Raw genomic sequence first — 22,129 nt, forward strand, 5'->3', positions numbered from 1 at the left:
CAAAACCCTTCAGAGGTCCCTATATCCTAGCAATCAAAACTGTCTAAGGGTAGAATCAGGTGGCTTTGGTCCATAATGGGTTACCTATGACTAGAGATCTTTCAGCAGAGGGACATGTGCCAATTGTGGCAAAGAGGAGTATTAGGCAGTTGGTTGATGGAGAGATGTACTTGAGTTAGGAACATCTGAGTTCAGGTATCCCTTTAGGGGTTTACTTGTTTTGGGACAGAGTAAGTTACCCAACTGCTGTCTGCCTCAGTTTTCTTATTTGTAAAATGGGGGTAATAACAGTACATACCTCACGGGATTATTGTGAATATCAAATGAAATTAAATGCTATTTTTTAAAGAGAGTCATTAAAACAAGTTCCGATAGGATAGTGCGCCGAGGTCCCTTGAATGTTTGATTCCATGATCATTATCGGCCTGAATATCAGGCTGAAATGCTGTTATACAGTGAGTCCCATATTTACCCTAAATATCATGCTTCTGTCTCTCTGTCTCTTTTTCTCTCTTTCTCTATCTCTTTCTATCTCTCTCTTTGTCTTTCTCTCTCATTATTTTAAGTTTATTCTCTAGTAGTTCATTTATAATTATGAATTTCGCATGATGTATATCCCTTTAAAAGGAGGTTAAAAAAGAAGAGAGGAAAAAGTAATGAAAGATTGACTAGAGAGATGAATGGAGAAGAAAAAACAAAAAATGTAGAAAAGAGATCTGCAAGGTTAAAATACAAATTGGCATAACGAAGATGGAGAGGGAGAAAAGGCAGGAGAAAGAAGAAAGGAAGAAGAAAAAAGAAAAAAGATGCAAGAGAAAAAGGAAGTATAGATAAAGAGTAATTGATGGAAAGGACAAACAAGAGAAGGAAAACAAAGAGGAGAAGAAGAGGAGGAGGAGGAAGAAGGGGGAATATGTTAAAATCAGGGAATGAGGGGAAAAGAAAAAAGGAAGAAACAAGTGGAAGGAGGGAAAGAGGTGATAGTGAGAGAAGGAGGGAAAGAGAAGAAATGCTGAGTTCATCAGCATACATTATTGATGTGGTTCCTTCACTTCCTCATCAGGATTGCTGGCTAATGATGTGTGGACTTTTGCTTTAAATTGACCATGTTGCCTGATAGATTGAGCTTGACTCAGGTTATTACATGAGATTGCTACCAACTGCCTGCTCCAAATCCTTCTGATGCCATTTAGAGCAGCAAGGTTTACTGCTTTGTGCCTGTCAGTCACAGAAGCCTTGGAAGGCTATTTACCAACAGCTCTGATGTCTGAGGGGATTACTTTTAAAAGAAGAGAAAAATAATCAAACCAGAAGATGGAAAAACCGGTGTTGTAATTCACAAAGTTTACAAACATCCAAGTGAGGTGGTGGGGAGTGAGGTAGGGAGATCTCCCCAACCACCAAGGGCAGTCTCAGAATTACCATTTCTTGTTCCGATGACTGGTGTGAGTGTTTTGGGGCTTATTTTCAGATATATAATGACCCAGCACTGAAATAGTACATGGTAAACCCTGGTGGGGAAGGGGATCTCTTGGTCTAGTCCACTATGTCCCTAGAGGCTAAGAGAATGGAAAGAGGAGGTTTACATCAGTTAATAAAAAACCTGATAGCTTCAGCTAAGTCTCTTGGTTGTAATTCTCCAGGGTACCAAGTATCTCTCTTTGCTTTGATTCTCTCCAATAAAAACCCCAAACCAATCTTCAGTTTTCCCATAAACCTGCCCCATCTCTGCTGCTTAAAGAAGAAAGATTTAAAAATCCCCTTCTAGATCAGGCAATACATACAACAGCACATACCTAAATGGAGACTTGTTAATTGCATTGAAATAATTAGGTCAAAGAACTCATTTGAATAGACAGATCAAACTTCTTCATGTGGCCATAAAAATAATTAAAACTATATGAAAACGATACCAAATCACCCTGTTCTATGACCATCTGATAATCAACAACAGGCAAATCATCTAAAGAGAAGAAAATATTTACCTAAGATTTTTGCCAAGTTGAAAATAGATTCCCTGTGAATAGCAAGATTCTTCAGATGTTCCATTTGTTGATGACGGAGCCCCTTGGGAGACATCTATAATGACTAAAGGGAGTTAGATTTATTCATCCACACTAGAAAGATGATGTGGATGAAGAATGGCTATTTTCTTCAGACATCTGGGTAGATTTATTTATGTACTTTGTCCAGTAGTATATCTATCTATCTGAGATATCCATGCCTCTAGACAATAAGTCAGACTCAGGATCATACAGAAGGAGGGGAACCCCATGGACTGCTTTTGTGAAATTGCAAAGAACTTTTACCAAGCACAGGCTTTGAATTAAAGTAAAATCCCATAACTACTGAGGTTTTAACCCAGGTTCTCTGCAAGTGAAAAAACACTTAGAATCAGATGTCTTGAATTCAAATTCTTGTGATACCAACCACTGACTTTTTAAAATATCTTTACAAAAAAAATTACTAAATATTAAGGAATCAAAAATCTCAAAATAAATGCAGAAAAGCAAAATATTAAATAAATCCTTTTAAGACTGTAATTCAATAAAAAATTATATTTAGTAAAGGACTATGGAAGCATAAATTAAAAATTAGTTTGAAATTAAGTAATTTAATCCTAAGGAAGGAATGAGTTAAAGAATAAATCATAGAAACAATCTGGCTTTATTAAAGATATTGAAAACAATGAGAAAACAACAGCATTTGTGGAAGGCAACCAAAGAAGCACTTAGAGGTAAATTTATATCTGTTAATGCATAAAGCAATAAAAGAACAGATTAGTGAAGTGGGCATGCATCTAAAAAAGAAAAAAATTAGAAAGAAGAACTAATTAAAATATTTAATTAAACTCCTAGGAAATCCTGAAAATCAAAGGAGATTAATAAAAATTGAAAGTTAAAAATGAAATAATAAATAAAACTAGAAGTTCATCTTCTTTAAAAATAGACTATGGCCTAATTTGCTTTAAAAAAAAAAAAAGAAGAAGAAAACCCAATTACTAGTATCAAAAATTAAAAGAGTGAATGCATCACCAATGGAGATGAAATTAAAGCAATAATTAGAAGTCTTTTTGAATAAATATATGCCCCCAAAATGATAATCTAAGTGAAATAGATGATTATTTACAAAAATATAACTTGGACAGATAAATAAAATGCTCCTTGAGAAAAAAAGAAATTGAACAAGTGAATTTTCTATGAAAAAAAAAAATCCCCAGAACCAGATGAATTTATAAGAGAATTCTACCAAACTAACAGTTAAGGAACAATTAGCTCCAATACTTATAAATTATTTGAGAAAAATAGCTAAAAAGGAGTCCTACCAAATTCTTTCATAATACAAATATAGCTTTGATACTTAAACCAAGAAGAATAAAAACAGAGGAAGAAAACTATAGGACAAAATCATTGATGAATGATAGAGATAGATAAGTAGATAAATACATGATAGAGAGAGAGATAGATGATAGGTAAGTAGATAGATAAAATACTCGCAAGGTGATCACAGCAATGTAGTCAAAGATCATACACTAATACCAGCTAGGATTTATATTAGGAACTTAAGGCTTGTTCATCATTAGGAAAATGATAAGCTTAATTGACCATGTCAATACAAAAAAAACAACAAAAATCATACGATTCTATCAATAGATGAAGAATTTTTTTTACAAAAGACAACAGCCATTCTTATTGAAAATAAGATAAAGACTACTAATAAATGGAGCCTTTTAAAAATAAGTATTATCTATCTAAACTGAAGAACAAGCATTATCTAAAATGGAGATGAGACAGATGTCTTCTCAATAAAAATCAAAGGTGAAACAAGGATATCCATTACCACTACTCTTATTCAATATCATATTGAACATACCACCTATAGCAATAGGAAAAAGAAATTGGAGAAATAAAAATAGGCACAGGAAAAACAAAACTATCAGTCTTCACGGATGATATGATGAAGCTAAAGAACTCTAAAGACTCAATTAAAATTAATTGAAACAACTAAAAACTTCAATAAAATTGCAGGATAACCTACAAATCATCAGTATTTCTATATATTATCAACTTCAATAGGAAGAGATAGAGAAATTCCAGGGAAAATAACTTCAAACATTATTAAATACTTGGGAGTCTACCTACTAGACAAACCAAAAGACAAATGAACACAACTACAAAACACTCTTCACAAAAATAAAGACAGATCTAAATAGTTGGAGAAATACTAATTATGTCAATCAAGCCAATGTAATAAAATGACAATTCTAAATGAATTAATTTACATATTTAGTGGCATACCACTCACACTCTCAAATAATTATTTTATAGAGGTAAAACGAATAGTCACAAATTGACCTGGAAGAATAAAAGGTCAAGAATATCAAGGGAATCAATGAAAAAAAAAAATGTGAAGCAAGATTCTCCAGCAGTACCATATTCCAAACTTGATTACAAAATATTAATCATCAAAATAAGCTTGTACTAAGAAATAAAGTAGTGAATCAATTGAATAGATAGGTAATACACAGTAATGACTGACCATAGTAATCTAATGTTTGAAAAACCCAGATTCAATCTTTAGGGGAAGGAATTCACATTTGACAAAAATTACTGAGAAAATTGGAAAGTAGTTTGGCAGAAACTAGATATAGACAATCATCACACACTATATATCAAAATAGGTCCAAAATAGGTAAGCAATTTACATATAAAGAATGATAGTTTGAGTAAGTTAAGGAGACATAGATAAAATGTACCTGTCAGATATCTATGAATAAGAAAAGAGTTTGTGGCCAAATGAGAAATAAATAATATCCTATTAAGTAAAATAGATAATCTTGATTATATGAGATTTTAAAAGTTTTGTACAAATAAAACCAATGCATTCAAAATTAGAAGAAAAACAGAACTGAGTCTAATTTAGAAGAATGAGTTATTCCCAAATTGACAAATATCAAAAGAAATTAAGAGCTAGTTTTCAGAAGAGTTCAAAACTATCAATAGTCACATAAAAAAGTGTTCTAAATCACTTTTGATCAAAGAAATGCAAATTAAAACAACTTTGAGGTATTACTTCATAATTATCAGATTGGCTAACATGCCACAAAAGGAAGAGGATGGAGATGATGAGAGAAAATACATTCATGCATTGTTGATGAAGTTGTGAACAGACCAGATCATTCTGTAGAATGATTTGGAACTTCGCCCAAAAGGTGATATAAAACAGTCCATGCTCTTTGAATCAACTGGGGAGGACTTACATGTACAAAAATATTTATAGGAACTTTTTTTGTGATGGCAAAGAACTGGACATTGAAGGTTTATCTATCAATTGGGGAATGGATAAATAAGTTGTGGTATATTGAGGTAATAATATTGTATTATAAGAAATGAAACAGGATGATTTCAGAAAAATTTGGGAAAACTTACATGAACTAATGTAAAAAGAAGTGAGCAAAAGTGGGAGAATAGAAGTAGCAATATTATAGCAGTGATTAATTGTGAAAGACTTACCTTCTCTGATCAAGTTATTGATCCTGTAATGAAAATTTCTATCTCTAAAGATAGAACTGATGAGATCTAAGTGTCTATTCAAACATGCTTTTTTCCCACTTCTTTTATGTTTCTTCATTATTATTATTAGTTTATATCACTAATATGGAAATATGATTTTCATGACTTCACCTGAATAAATGATAGATTGCTTCTTTTTTCAGTGGGTGGGGAGGTGCTGAGGTCAGGGAGATAATATATAATTCAATGTTTATATGAATGTTTAAAAGTAAATTATAAAAATTGCAAGAAGTAAAATATCACCAGTTGCAGATGTAACCCATCTCCTGATTATTTGCTATCTGAAAGAAGACTATTACTAAGGGAATTGCTTCACCAAATGCTGAATCATGAATAATGTCATTTTAATTACTTTGGATCCTGAGAAAGGAAGATATTGGTGAGGAAAGGAACCTTTCAAGGCCATTACTCATTCAGGTAACCTCTAACTCTCCATGCACTAAGCCAGCACCGCTCCTAGGCTCTGGATAACAATTGTCTCTTGTGGAGCTTTATGTCAGCACCACAGATCAAGGACCAAAAGGGAAATTGGAAGCTTTTGTTTTCTTCCCAGTTTTATCCAGTCTCTCAGCTCAAAATCCAACCAGGAGTTAGAGAGGAGAATAATCTTGTTCCCCAGGCCCACAAGGGCCTTTTTCTCTCTTCCTTACCCTGGACTTCCCTAGACTTTGTGTGAGAAAGTCTGTTCTGCTCCTGACATTACCACTAACTCACTAGGAGACTTCCTGTGATGCTTTCATTTCCGTGAGCCCCAAGAGCCACATCTGTGGATAATTGGCCTGGTGATTTACAGCTCTCTTCAGCTCTAATATTCTATGTTCTATGATCTCAACTACCTGCAGCATTCTTTTTTTTTTTTAATTTAATAGCCTTTTATTTACAGGATATATGCATGGGTAACTTTACAGGATTAACAATTGCCAAACCTCTTGTTCCAATTTTTCACCTCTTACCCCCCCCCACCCCCCTCCCCTAGATGGCAGGATGACCAGTAGATGTTAAATATATTAAAATATAACTTAGATACACAATAAGTATACATGACCAAAACATTATTTTGCTGTACAAAAAGAATCAGACTCTGAATTATTGTACAATTAGCTTGTGAAGGAAATCAAAAATGCATGTGTGCATAAATATAGGGATTGGGAATTTAATGTAATGGTTTTTAGTCATCTCCCAGAGTTCTTTTTCTGGGCATAGCTAGTTCAGTTCATTACTGCTCCATTAGAAATGATTTGGTTGATCTCGTTGCTGAGGATGGCCTGATCCATCAGAACTGGTCATCATCTAGTATTGTTGTTGAAGTATATAATGATCTCCTGGTCCTGCTCATTTCACTCAGCATCAGTTCGTGTAAGTCTCTCCAGGCCTTTCTGAAATCATCCTGTTGGTCATTTCTTACAGAACAGTAATATTCCATAATTTTCATATACCACAATTTATTCAGCCATTCTCCAACTGATGGACATCCATTCAGTTTCCAGTTTCTAGCCACTACAAAAAGGGCTGCCACAAACATTCGTGCACATACAGGTCCCTTTCCCTTCTTTATAATCTCTTTGGGATATAATCCCAGTAGTAACACTGCTGGATCAAAGGGTATGCACAGTTTGATAACTTTTTGAGCATAGTTCCAAACTACTCTCCAAAATGGTTGGATTCGTTCACAACTCCACCAACAATGCATCAATGTCCCAGTTTTCCCGCATCCCCTCCAACAATCATCATTATTTTTTCCTGTCATCTTAGCCAATCTGACAGGTGTGTAGTGGTATCTTAGAGTTGTCTTAATTTGCATTTCTCTGATTAATAATGACTTGGAGCATCTTTTCATATGACTAGAAATAGTTTCAATTTCTTCATCTGAGAATTGTCTGTTCATATCCTTTGACCATTTTTCAATTGGAGAATGGCTTGATTTTTTATAAATTAGAGTTAATTCTCTATATATTTTGGAAATGAGGCCTTTATCAGAACCTTTGACTGTAAAAATATTTTCCCAGTTTATTGCTTCCCTTCTAATCTTGTCTGCATTAGTTTTGTTTGTACAAAAACTTTTCAGTTTGGTATAATCGAAATTTTCTATTTTGTGATCAGTAATGATCTCTAGTTCTGCTTTGGTCATAAAGACCTTCCCCTTCCACAGGTCTGAGAGGTAAACTATCCTATGTTCCTCTAATTTATTAATAATTTCATTCTTTATGCCTAGGTCATGAACCCATTTTGACCTTATCTTGGTGTACGGCGTTAAGTATGGATCAATGCCTAGTTTCTGCCATATTAGTTTCCAATTTTCCCAGCAATTTTTATCAAACAGTAAGTTCTTATCCCAAAAGCTGGGATCTTTGGGTTTGTCAAAGACTAGGTTGCTATATTTGTTGACTGTTTTATCACCTGCAGCATTCTTTACACTAAAAGCTCTTCCAGGTCTGACCCTCTATGTTCCAAGGTCCGTTCTAGTTCTATCCTCCTATATGTTCATGTTCTATGGCATCCCCAGTTGTACCACCCTATATTGTGGAATGCCCTTCAGTTGTAAGGCTCCTTTCGGCTCAGATCTTCTATATTCTCTATTCTAAAATCAATCCCTTTCTGCTCTCAGATTTTCTAGCTCTTTTGATAATTCATTAATTATTTGGAGAGTTGTTTTAAGGAGGCAGTGTGCTTAATATTGTTGTCAATTAAACAGTCGACTGGAAGCAAGAGAGGTGAGCTGTGAGCCCACATGTGACATCTGAATAAAATAATTTCACGTTTTTAACCCCCATTCGCAATGATGATCCACATTTGGACTATGTGAACTCCAGGTGCTCTTCCCACTTGAAGATTATTCACTGTACCTTTAAAACAGGAGGACATACCTGTTAAGGACAAATTAGCATATTATCCCATCTCTCTGAACCCCATCAAATCTTTTTTGTTAAACCAGTGACAAATGGAGGATTTGTTCCTCTAGAGATGGTCCTGCTGCCTGTTCCCAATGACCACTTTCATTCGAGCCTTGGTAGTTCATGTGGCTGAATACTATTAACTGAGCTGATAAGAACCTTGGAGTTCCTCTAATCTCTGCTTCCTTCTTAATTCTCCAAATGAGGAAGCTCCCCAAGAGTCCCCAGGAGATAAATGGATGAACTTGGGGTCACGTGTAAGTGCGCTGCATCCAGAATCCAAACCCAGGTGCTCTGACGCCCAGGCTCACGCTTTGGGGGTTCCCCCATGCCAGGCTATGCCCTTGCCCAGAACGGCTTTGCCTGGTGCTGCTCCCTGGAAGACAGATGTCCCAGTACGCTTCTCGTGCTCTCTGCCTGGCAGCTTTCTTCCGGAGAGCTGGCTGGTTGTTTATCTCGAGATTCAGGCGTTCTTTCTCAGGGTTCAGATGGCTGTATTTCCATTTCCAAAGCTGTCGCTGCTTTCACTGCCAGCACAAAATTGTAAAACAAAGCTTTTTTTTAAAAAGAAACCACCATCAGTAAATCAGAAACCAGGCCTACTGGTACCTATTTCTTCACATTTCCAGGTGTTTTCAAATAAGAGCTCTGAATTCCTAGGCCCCATCCCAAAAATAGCCTTTCCTCATTCACCCCATTTGGAGGAAATGATATTTATTTATTCATCAGAGCACCTGAATAACAAACTAACTTGCTTAAATCTCCCTGGATCCTGTATTTGTGTTCAGGTGTAGGTCAGCACCACCCTTCATCCACACTGGGGGACCAGTTGGTCCTCATGAGAACTGGTCACTCCTTTCTGTGCCCTCTCACTCGGTTCGTGTGTTCTGCCCCTTCCTCCAGAGCTCTTCCTTCTCCCGTAACAAAATCTGATTTTGGAAATGGGATCTAGAGCAGCGGCATCCTCTTAGATCAGAGGTTCTTAACCCTGGACCCATTGACTTTTCATTCATCTATATTTTAATGATTACATTTCAATATCACTTGTTTCTGATCCATGGTAGTCTCTTCTATACATTTAAAAATATCATTCTGAAGAGTCCATTGGTTTCATCAGATTGACAAAGGCGTCCATGACACAAAAATGTTCTATCTAAGATCCACATTTATATATGTATATATACATATATATGTATATACATATATATGTATATATACACACATATATATGAAAATATACATATACACACACACACATATATATATGAAATATATATATATGTGTAAACATGTAATTTATGTCTTCTTGTGGCTATCTCTGGAGTGGGGCAGAGGGAGAAAAGGAAAAAAGGGAAAAGTTTCCATGATAATTTTGTTGTGTATTTGAAGGCAATAGGAAGTTATACATAGTGGATTTACAGCTTTGTGTGCGGTTTTTTGTTGTTGTTTTTGTCATTGTACTCCGTTACGGCAATGATTGTTTTATTACATAAATTTAAAAAATAAAGTGATAAAATGTTTTGACAAAAACTGTTAGTTATTAAACACAAGGGCAGATGCTGTTTTAGGCTTAGGGGAAGGAGAAATTTTGCCTTGATATTTCAGGAATAAATGCATGATAAATCCTTTGTACCTTAAGAATATTGATTTTGTGAGTTGCCGGAGCCTTTGTCTCTAAAAAACAAAAATGAAACTATCCACTAGACCCCAGCCTTCTGATGTTGAACCTTGCCATATTTATTGAGGCTTTTCCACAGCTAGGAGATAAACAGGACTTTGCCTGGCTTGTTCTCAAATCTGTCAGCTGGGTTTCTACTGGTCTAGCCTCTGAAAGCAGAAAGTCACCTCCATACTAAAATAAGGCACTGGAGAAAGCTCTGATTGAAAAGCAGGAACATAGAGATGTATGTAGAAAAGGTGGCACAGTGGATAGAACTGGAGACCTGATTTAAATCTGGCCTCAGAGACTTATCAGCTACGGGACCCTGCATAAGTTTCTTAACTGTTGTTTCCCTCAGTTTCCTCCTCTGTAAAATGGGAATAATAAGAACATTTCCCTACTAGAATTGTTTTGAGGATCAAATGAATAATAGCTGGCCCATAATTGATACTATACTCTGCCCTTGAGAAGCTACCGGTCAAGCCCAGGGCACTTATGCTTTCACATCCGCAAGACAGGCTCTGAATGTCTTTCTTTTTCTCCTCCTGTCCTGTTTGAGAGTAGCATGTACCATTCTCAGTAATTCCCCTGAGCTCCTTTCACTATGTAAGCCTACTCCTTTCTGTGCCGGGAGCTGTCAAAACAGCCACTCACATTATAATGGCACCCAGAGTTTCCGTTGGAGGCTGTGTTTGTAGAAGTGACAAGTTCAAATACTGCTCCCTGGAGATGAAAGGAAATCTTCACAAAAGGAGAAGAATAAATGCTGTGATATTGCCTAGTGATCCAAAATGTGTTAATATTGATAGAGGGCTGAGTGCTACAAACCAAATCTGGAAGAGGATCTTTTTAGGTGAAATTAAGAGTCACAAGATGAACTCTGCAGAGGAGAATTAAGGGGAGGGTGTAAAAGGCCTTTATTATTTCTATTGTAACTCTTCACTCCTGAACCCCATTTTGTAGATGAAGAAACTGAGGCTGGAGAGAAGGGGAGGATACCTTATAAAGCTTCTTAGAGTCAAGGAGCCAGAGCCTGAGGTTTACAATTCCCTTTCAAGTATGTTAGCCATAATCCCATATAGTCTAACTTAAATAGTAAAAATCATTAGATTAAATTCATGAATGAGAGATTTTTGAGTCATTGAGTAGATCACAGAGGGCTGAATCTGAAAGGAACTTTGAAGACTGTTTCATAGCACAATACCATTTGACACAGAAAGTTGAAAATCCATGTTTCTTGATTTGACCATTGTAGAAGACCTGAAATTAGAATGCAAGGCTTCTGACTCCTAGCATAGTATTCTTCCATATACATGGTGTTTCCCAGAAATCTTCACACAGAAAATTAAGAATTCTGGGACATCCTGTTTAATGCATCAAGGAGCCAAGGTAAAAAGACTGGACTTTGGACTTTTGCATCCTTTCTCTAGTTTTTATTGAGTCTCTCAATCTCTTTGAGCCTCAGTTTGTCCCTCTTTAAAAAGGAAATAATAACATCTCCCTCACAGAGACATTATAAGAATCGAAGAGAAAATGGATCTAAAGATATATATATATATGTAAAATTTATGTGTATGTGATATTTATGAAGGTTATGCTTATAAATATCATAGTGCTATAGACCTCCTTTATATACATATATGGGCGTGTTTGCATATATTTGTGTGTATATTGACTGTGTATCCATTAAAATCATTTTTAGAACGCTCGGCAGTACAAAGGATTAGCTAAGGTAGGAGTTATGTATATACAGACTGACATCAGTTTTTTTTCCCCATGGTTTACTTCTTTATTATTATTATTATAGTTTTTTATTTACAAGATCCATGGTTTATTTCTTTAAAAAAAGATTTAAAAATAAGGACTTACCTTGAATAGGATCAAAGTTCTTTAAAGAAACAGGTACTTTTGTTTTTCCCCTTGTATTTCCAACACATAGAACATTGCCTCTCAGATGTTTGATAGTTTGTCTAATTGAAATTGGAGTACAAAAAATAAAGTGAATAAATCATCTATACTTTTTGATACAGAGATCATACTGTTAGGTATATAACACAAAGTGTTTATCAATAAAAAGTTTTCATATAAACTATAATAATTATGAGTACATTTTCTGGAAGTAAAGAAATGGAAACAGAGTAGATGCCCATCAATTTGGAACTGGTTAAGTAAATGGTGGTACATGAATGTAACGTGACGTTACTGTGCTATACAATGAACATGAATACAGAAAAGCATGAAAAGAGTTATATGAACTGATGCAAAGTAAAGTAGGCAAAGGTAGGAAAACAACACACACAATGACTACAACTATGTAAATGGAATGAACAGCTACCACAAAGCAATAGAAACTGAAAGTTTCAAAATTATAAAGATCAAATTTTCCCTGAAAGAAAAGATATGATAGGATATCTCTGTTCCCTCGGTTATAGAGACTGGGGTCTAACAACATAAAATATAGTACATAATGTCAGATATTTTCCATTTGCCAAGTTTTGATTAATTTGTTTTAGTAATTATATAGTGAATTATATTATGAATTATATAACTGTGAATATATATAGTGAATTCATATATAGTGGATTATAATTATATATATTATGTTATATAATATAGTTATATAATTCAAAATTATAAAGATCAAATTTCCCCTGAAAGAAAAGATATGATAGGATATCTCTGTTCCCTCGGTTATAGAGACTGGGGTCTAACGACATAAAATATAGTACATAATGTCAGATATTTTCCATTTGCCAAGTTTTGATTAATTTGTTTTCCTTTTATTCCTTTGTTTATTTTAAAATTGTTATAGAGGATGACCTTCTGGGAGGAGCAGAAAGAAAGTAGGGATACAATAGAGATGTGCTAGTGATTATTTATGTGCTAGTGAATATTTAACAGCTGACTCTAGGGAAAAATATAAGCAGAAAAGTCATACTTTGAAGTTTAATCTGTCTTAATACATTATCTCCATTATTTTGAATTGAAATAATAAATCAAGCCCCGATTTGTAGCATTTACCAGTTTTTCAGGTACAAACTTTTACTGAAAACCTGACTTGAATTTAACCCTAAATAAGCTGAGTCCAGTTCAATTCTATATCAAGGGGGAAATATAAAAGATATTTAAAAAACTAATCTCTTAAAAGATTTATCTTGTAAATATCTTTTAAAAGAAACATCATTCTATTTTAAAAAACCACGTTTTAGATGGTTTACTTGAATTTTTGTTTGTTTCTTTCTGACTTTTTTAGAAAAGTAGTATCCTTTTTTGAATCTTCAATGGTTTTATACTTTCCTCCTCAAAGAAAATGATTTATTTACAGCAGGCATGGGATAGAGCAGGGTACATATAAAATAACCAGATTCTGGATGGGCAAAAAGATCATCAGACTGTTATAGAAGGATAGATATAGATTACTAATAAATTATAGGTTCAGGGCCCTAAATGTTCATGTAGTCAAATTTGTAGTCAATTTGTAGATTGATGATCAGGAAAGAGGTCTAGAAAATAGAAACAATGATGTTTTATCTCCTGGTAGGCACATTTTCCACTAATTAATATACAATCTTGGGATCAAAATTGAATCATTTGTATAACACTCTCCTCGTTATTGATAAGGATACTGACTCTATCCTGTGTGATAGTGAGGGTAGAGTTGGTCTTATGGTTTAAGAGAAGAAAGAGCTCTTTGCTTCCTGCTTTGAGGGAAGACAAATCCCCAGAATCTATTTGGGGAGGACATTTGTGGGCTCCTCTAGTGCCTGCCCCTTCCTTCCTAAAGTCCTTTTTCTTTCTCTCTTGATTTCCCTCTGAAATTCATCTGGAATTTCATATGGGCTTTCTTTGGAATCAGGAAGAGAAAGGAAGGAAGGAAGGAAGGAAGGAAGGAAGGAAGGAAGGAAGGAAGGGAGGGAGGGAGGGAGGGAGGGAGGGAGGGAGGGAGGAAGAAAGTCTTTCTTTTCTCAACTTCTCGAGTTAATTGTGCCCCTCACATAGGCACACGGGATCAAGTGGGAATCCTTTCCACCCATGAAGAGCATCTTATACAAAGATCCAGTCTTAACCCTAGAGGGGTACAAATCTGACTTCATATTAGGCTTTCAAATTGACATGGTCTTATTTTTCAATCCTGGAAAACATCTACAAGATCATATTGTTGCTTTCTTTACCCAACAAGTACTTCCAAACATCAAAAGGGCATGTGGCAAATTGCCTTTCCTCCCTTCCAGAGGGTAGATATCGTGTAACTAGCCCTGTGCATTTGGGTCTCACTCTGGCTTCAGTTTTCTCATTAAAAATGGGGGAGGGTTAGAGACTCAGATCAAAATCTGGCAAGTCACCTCTGAATCAAAGAACCAGAGAATACAATTATAGCTGGAGGAGACTCTGAATAACCCAGAGAGGATGGGAGAGCTGGAAGTGACTAAGGATCCCCTGGGTGATAGTCATCCATAGCCGATCACTTACGGGATCCATAAACTCCAGGGAGATTTAGAGATTTAGTGTCCCAGTGACAGAGATGGAACCCAGCACAGAGCACAGTTCCTGGCACACAGAAGGCCATCTTGCTCTCAGCATTGCCTTTAACTAGACTACGCTACATAATCCAGCTGTCTCTCTCCACACACACATATGTATACACACATAAACATATATATATGGTACATGTATGCATGTTTATATGCATGTGATGTATGTATATGTATAGATAGATAGATAATGCATTTTCATTGAGATATAATCATACAGCTATGTCTTCTTGGAGTTCCAGGGCTATATAATCAAAAACATTTCAAATCATATACTTAGGAAGCAAACTACTAAAAACCAAGTACTTCTATTTTCCTGAAATCACTGGCTTGACCTTTAAATCTGCACGCTTCTCATCCACAGTGTTCTCCTGGCTCTTTAGCAAGGCTCTATTAAAGATGCAAGGCCCAGATTAAAAACAGAGTACTGAATGCCTGCTGTTGATGAAAGTCAATTTTTGCAGCACAATTTTTTTTTACATATGAATGTACTCCTGTCAGTGAAAAAGCTCCTAATGAATCAACACTCTTGCTACATTTGCACTAATGAGCCAGCTGAAAAAGGAGACTCAAAATCCTGAGGGCTCCTGTAATGCACAGTAACTTGTAGCTTTCATTGATATTCAAATTTTCAGTTGGAAAAAAAAGATATATATATATATATGAAAATCACAGAAAAAAAGAAAGAAAAAAGAAAAAAAATTTAAAAAGAAAAAAAAATCACAGGACAATAGCATAGTAACACCTCTATGGAGCCTGGATAGTTTTTAAAAGTGATCTTTTTAAAAAAAAATCCCTATGCTGCATTATATACATTTTAAGCAGGACTTCTTAATCCAGCATTCACAATCTTGAATAGAAAAAAATTGCATGTTTATTTTGCTTTTCTTTGTACTTCTATGGATTATTTGTGCATTTAAAGAGTAAACCATAGGTTTTCCCAGTCTGTCAAAGGAGGTCTATGACATACATAAAAAGGTCTAGAAGCTTGTTCACCTTTTTTCTGCCTCGTATCCCATCTTCATTTTAATAATTTACAAGATGAGCAATGGGTACAAACAGTGAATATGCCATAAAAATGTTCATGATGTGGCTATAAAACATTTTACATTTATCATGGCATTTCATCTTCACAATAGCCTTGTGCTGGTTCATTTATGTACCAAATAGTAAAAGTACAAAAGTTCAAAAATGTACTAAAAAAAAAATACAGTATGAGTTCTCCCTCCTCACGCTGCCTGGAAAAAGATCTCAATAAAATAATTTGGTGGTAAGGGAAAGAGCGCTATCCAAGGGTCAAAAAAGCAGAAGTCAAGAGCTTCAGTGTTCTTGGGCTATTTGTATTAGCTTCATTTACACAAAGAATCTGAGTTCTGTGGAAAATTCAGAAAGTAATTTGTAACAGATTCAGGTCAAAGAAGACATAGAACTCTTGTAGGGCTCCCAAGAGAGCTAATTCCTGAGTTCAAATCAAAATTGCTGCTTTGTATTTGTGTGACCTTACATAAGTCACTTAACTTCTCAAAAGCCACTTAGTCATCTGTAAAATAAGAAAACTAGACTACCTCATCTCTGAGACCATTTGGTGCTACAAAATCTGAGAACAATGCAACTATCCAGCCCAGGAACTGTCCACGGCTCCTATCCCATCTTTGGCTATCTGACAATATGGTCCTATGATAACCATTCATCCGTGAGAATATCTCCCTCTTTCTCCCTCTTTCTCCCTCTTTCTTCTCTTCTCTCTCTCTCTCTCTCTCTCTCTCTCTCTCTCTTCTGGAGACTATTACAGTACAATCCTTATTGTTTTGTTTTTATTTCTTCATGGTCTTAGGTGAAGGAATATCCAGAGGTGGAATTCATCAAATTGCAGCCCTGAGAACTGGAAAAGGTGAAGAAAGATAATCCAAGGTCTCTCCAAGCAACTAAAGTCAAGAAGCAAGATGATCAGTCAGGGGCACGGGCGGGTGAGTCTGGTGAGAGGCTGGCACAGCAGCCAAATGACCTGTTTGACCCAATTGTAGCACACAGACCCAGTAGCAGAATTACCTGGAAGGAGTCCACCCACCGAGTAAAAAAGGGACTTGCTGATCCCCAATATGGTTCCTAAAGAAAAGAAACCCTGAAGGAAGAAAAGGGTTTCCAGGGCAAGGAGTTGGGGGACACTCCTCATCCTTACATGTTCCTCACACATATGAATGACCCCCTCCATCCATTAAACTTTAGGCCACTCCCTCCAGGGACTCTGTAAGCAAAGGAAGAACATACTCCTCCCTCAATTTGTATTTTTTTAAACTTTTGTCCTCACTATAATTTCTCAGTAAATACTTAAATCTAATTGATGTTGACTGGTTGAGAAACATAGGGGGAGCACCCTGGATGCTGGCAGTGTTAGCCCCACAACCCTGGGGAGAGAATGGTCATTGTCCTCTAGAAATCCAGCCTGTCAGAACAGAAGGGTGAGGGATGCCAGAAGGCGTTCTATGTATAGCACTTGCTTCTTACAAAGCACTCTCATGTACTCCTTATGACAGCCCCGTGAGGGAGAGGGTACAATTATTAAAATTCATATTTTACAGGTGGGAAAACTCAGAAGCATAGGATCATATACTTGGAGCTGAAAGTCTCTTTCAATCCTCTTACACAATAGATGAGAGGACTGAAGTCTAGAAAATCTAAGTGACTTTCCCAGTGTCACAAGTAATAGGTTTTCTGACTCAAGCTCCAAGTTCCAAGGTTGCCCCATGGTAGAACTTGAAACACAACTTAAGTTGCCTAAGTCCTTGTAATTTTAATTATCTGGTTTCTTCTCTTGTTGCCAGAATTGGAAAAAGAAAGGGAAAGATGGCATTAAATCTTGAATTACTTTTCTGTCTCTCCCAATGGTTCCGTTCTATCTTATACAGTCAAGTGAAATCTGGGTTTCCTGTAGCAGCTGGTTTGTTAACAACTCTCACTAGTGGGAAGCATTTATCTTAGGGAGCATCTGACCCAGAGACCAAACCTTTTTCAACATATTTCAGTAGATGATCAAGTGACTTAATAACTGGAAGGCAAGATGGCATCCTTTTAATGAAGAGAGGGGCCATTGCTCTATACCACTAGACTTCAACATTCAGCAAACAAGTCAATATTAAGCTCTGTAAGAGAAAGGCCTTATCTAAACATTTTATTTCCTCCAGTGACTACCACAGTTCTAAGAGTACAATAAATGTTTATTAAATGCATACAAGTTAATGAACAGAAATTTATTATATTAATATTTACTTAAAAGATTGAATTTATATATTGATTTACAAATGCAGAATGTTTAGCATATATTATCTTATTTCATCTTTCCAATATATCTGTGAGGGAAATAGATCAGGGATCATCCCTTGTTTTATACAGAAGGCAATGTGGTATAGTATTCTGGGAAGAATTATGGATTTGCAATCAAAGGATCTGGGTTCAAATGATTCTGCTGACCTTGGGTATCACTTAGTTTCCTTGGATCTCAGCTTTCTCATCCTTGAAATAAAGGGCTTGGTCCAAATGCTGTCATGAGGTCCCTTTTAGCTATAAATATAAGATGCCATGATCTTTTGGAACAGGAACATACATACTTATAAATATTGTGTCTGTATTTCACACAAAGAAATTGAGTGAGAAAAAAACTATCAAAATTAGTACCAAAGAACTCAGTATCAAGAAACTATCAAATTAGTCCTAAAGAACAGGTCCCACCCTTAGAACTGAAATTAGATTCAGAAACTAAATTTATCACAGACCTCGAGAGTTCACTGTGTTGTTAACCAGTGGAGTTGAACTCTATTCAAAACAGAAAAGGGTCTGGTGAAAAGCTCTGAAGCAGTTAGTGGCCTTACCTGGCAGCTGGCCCAGAACAATAGTCCCGGCTTCGTTTTCCAGAAGTAATGAAATTGGAGGCTCATTTTTGCTGACATTTCTTTCCAGTCACTTACTTTCCCTGGGGCCTCAGGGAGTTCTGCCTTCCTTACCGAGCCTATGAGACAGACAGAACCGCCATCACACCGGTTCACATTATAATCTATGGCTACCTGATTGCAAAATTTGCATTTTGAGGCTCGAACTAGCCCTCTATAGAATTTAGAGAGCATAGGTTTTTGACTCCCACCCACCCATTTCACAGATGAAGAAACTAATTTTCTGGGTTGCCAAGATACTTAATAGGGGAAGAGAGAATCCAGTTTCTAGTTTGAGCTGAAAATCAGTTCTCTGTCCTTTGCTACAGTGTTTTTGAGGATTAAACTGGAATAACCAGATACAGCTTCCTATAGATCAAATGAGGTAATATTTGTAAAATATGTAGTACAGTGCCTGACATATAGTAGATACTTAATAAATGCTTGTTCCCTTTCCCTATAGACATTATTATTTTAGCATGAAATACCATTATGTAGATATTAATTTAGAAATTGGAAGAGGGGAGGTAGGAACAATGAAATGAGTCATTAGAATCTCTAGATAATTCACTTTCTCAATTAGGGATGCTCTACCACAACTCTAATCCCCTACCCTCCTTCAAATCACAGCTTAAGGCTTTCCTCACTTAATTTCTGCCTCATTTTTCTCATCTGTAAAATGAGCATAATAAGAGCACCAGCCTCCCAAGGTTGTTGTAAAGGCCAAATGAGATAATGTTTGTGAAGCATTTTGCAAACCTTAAAGTGCCATGTAAAAGCTGCCCGCCACCATCATCATCATCATGACTCTTGCTTAGACTAAGACATTCAGAGTTCGATGACGTAGACGTCCTGGAGAGCCATCAGTCATCACAGGCGGTTTGGATAGAAGCACAAGTATTATTATTATTTCTAGCATTTGGCGCAGTGCCTGACACATGCTGACTGCTTAGTTACTTGTTGATTGGTTGCAAATGGATATTAAGGCGGGCCCAGAATTGAACAGAAGGAGAAGAGTGGGTTGGATTGCCTTTGTGAAACTTTTCGATTCTTTTAATAAAATGCCCAGTTCTCCCCAACACAGAGACCCAGCTTGGAAATACCGATATTGTTGCATGTCTGTGAGTCAGGGAATATCTTAATCTCTAAAGAATTAAATATTCATTTCCCCCAAAGTGCAGCAGAGGATACATGTAGGGTATGAGGATATAAATATATTGTAATATTCTGCAAACAAGGAGTGACAAGAACTATAATCAAGTATGACATCAAAGAAATGCTTGAGGAAAAAAAGCAACAAGGCTGGTCATGTGGCAAGAGCAGCAGTAACTGATAGCCCAAGTCCAGTAATCTCCCAATATCAGGACAGAGTGTTGAGACCCCACAGTATTGAATGGACTTCCTCCAGGGAAATCTAAAGAAGACACATATGTAAGAGTCGCAGAGGATGGGTGGGAACAGATGGGTTGCAGTCTATGTTGTTGGAGGAAATCTCCACTTGGATGAGATCAGAGATCCATTAGACTTTAAGCAGGTTTGGATAAATGAAAACCCTGACCATTTCCCTAAGCGTAATCTAGCCTGGCTTTGTTGTTATTGTTGTTAAGTCATTTTCAGTCGTGTGCAATTCTTCCTGATCCCATTTTGGGTTTTCTTGCTAGAGATATGACATGGTTTGCAAACTTCCTTTTCCGGCTTGTTTTCCAGATGAGGAAACTGAGGCAAACAGAGTTAACTGGCCAGGATTACATGGCTCCAAAGAGACTGGGGGTCAGATTGGAACTCAGGGAGTCTAGGGCACTCTCTGCACCGTGATGCTACTCTGGCGGCCACTAGCCAGAACTACTCCTATCCAACTCTGGGCCTAGCTCTTGGTCCATCTGTACCATGCATACAATAAATATAAATAGACTCACTCAACGAGCAATCTGTCCAAATGCATACAAAGAGGGAAACATGTTTATCATCCATTTTGTTTTTCTATTGAAGTTTCTGGGCCAAACTCTTAGAAATGAAGATGAATTTTATAACTCTTAAAGCAAGAAGCTTTAAGTACATAAGTGTAAGGTACATAAGAAGTATTCAGCAAATAGAAATTGAAAGATTAAAACTTAAGAAAAAACAAAATGATCAAGACAAAAATAATTCACATTCATTTATACTTAAAATGTGTGTGTCTTTGTGTACATACACACATACACAGCATCCCAGCAGGGAGTTGAGATCATAGAGACCAATGCCATGTTCAGTGTATACATGCCCTGTATAACATCCCTAAAATGTAGTTGTACTTCTTTCTCCTTGACTGTTTCCAGTGACAGAGTTTCCTATCTCCTAAGACATCATCCTCCATTTTTAAACAATTTTAATTTTCCCATATTTTTTGAGTAAAATCTGTGCCCTTTAATATTTACTCTTTGGGATTACAAAGAACAAATAGACTTCAAAATCTTTCATGGATCCGAAATCTTCCCTGACTAACTTCTTGTTTCTCCCATGGCTTATTTGACTTGGTGCTTTTCCCAGGATACCCATTATTCTCTGCCTTACAGACCTACATCTACTGCAAATGTTCATTGGGATTATTTGTGCCTGACCAAGCTCTTATCACTCTTATCACCCACAGCTGCCCACCGTACCTTGACCCCATTTTGGTCCTCTTCAAGCACCAAGGACAAGAACCAGCCCTTTATGTAGCTCTGTCCCGTACTCACACATTCTCTTCTCCACTAAATCTCACTCTTTCATCTCATGGTGAATGGAGGTGATTCTGGAGTCTGAGAGAGTACGAACCCAGACAGTTTCTTCTAAACTGTACTCCTCTGGTCAGACACCCAGATAAGGGACTACAATCTGGGGAGGGGGACTTGGCTAAGTGAGAGGCAAAGTCCAGCTTTGGACCAAGATTGCCTCATTTCAGCACCACTGCCCTACTGACTTAGGAGGTGCCCCCAATCACAGAATAAATAGCATCACACAAACAGTGCAGATGAAGCTGGGAGCTCTTTATAACTCTTAAGCCATCTACTGAAATTGAGTAGGAACTTATCTGAGACACTAAAACTAGTTTCAGAGCTTCCCTTGTATTTTCTGGGCTTTATTTGGTTAGTTGGACCATTGAGATAACCGGTCAAAGGTCCCCCTTCATGTTATTTCCTGAGCAAAGGAAGAAATGCTATTATTTTCTTCTGGAGCATATACTTTATTAGTGTAGTCTTTCATAATGCTGATTCACTACATGTCACAGTGAAATATCAGAGGCGGGGGGTCCACAAGTAAAATAGGACATTTAAGTTGAATCAATTCCCTTTTGAGCCATAAGGACTCTGGTAGAGACTGAGGACTCAGGCATTTAAACATTGTGGGATCTTGACAACCACTACTTATGATGACAGTATTTCTGAGGGAAAAGTGTATTCCCTGTGTAAGAATGCAGCTTTGATAAGCCGTCTGCCCCAGCTCTGTTATTTCTCCCCTTGTTCCTTCTCCAACTTCTGGGATCAGCTTGCAGTGAGGAGAAAAGTTGCGAGTAGTGTGACCTTCCATTTCC

General features: G+C 36.6%; 1 long non-coding RNA gene across 2 annotated transcripts in view; it reads left to right on the plus strand.

Moving 5' to 3' along the window:
* Positions 1 to 22,129, plus strand: part of LOC116419760 — a 127,987-nt gene that overhangs the window by 69,224 nt on the left and 36,634 nt on the right. For both annotated transcript variants that reach the window (XR_004230058.1, XR_004230057.1), the window contains exon 3: positions 16,491 to 16,623. This is a non-coding gene — a long non-coding RNA (uncharacterized LOC116419760). The remainder of the gene's footprint in view (positions 1 to 16,490; positions 16,624 to 22,129) is intronic.

This window comes from Sarcophilus harrisii, chromosome 6 (assembly GCF_902635505.1).
Source record: "Sarcophilus harrisii chromosome 6, mSarHar1.11, whole genome shotgun sequence".
NCBI lineage: Eukaryota > Metazoa > Chordata > Mammalia > Dasyuromorphia > Dasyuridae > Sarcophilus > Sarcophilus harrisii.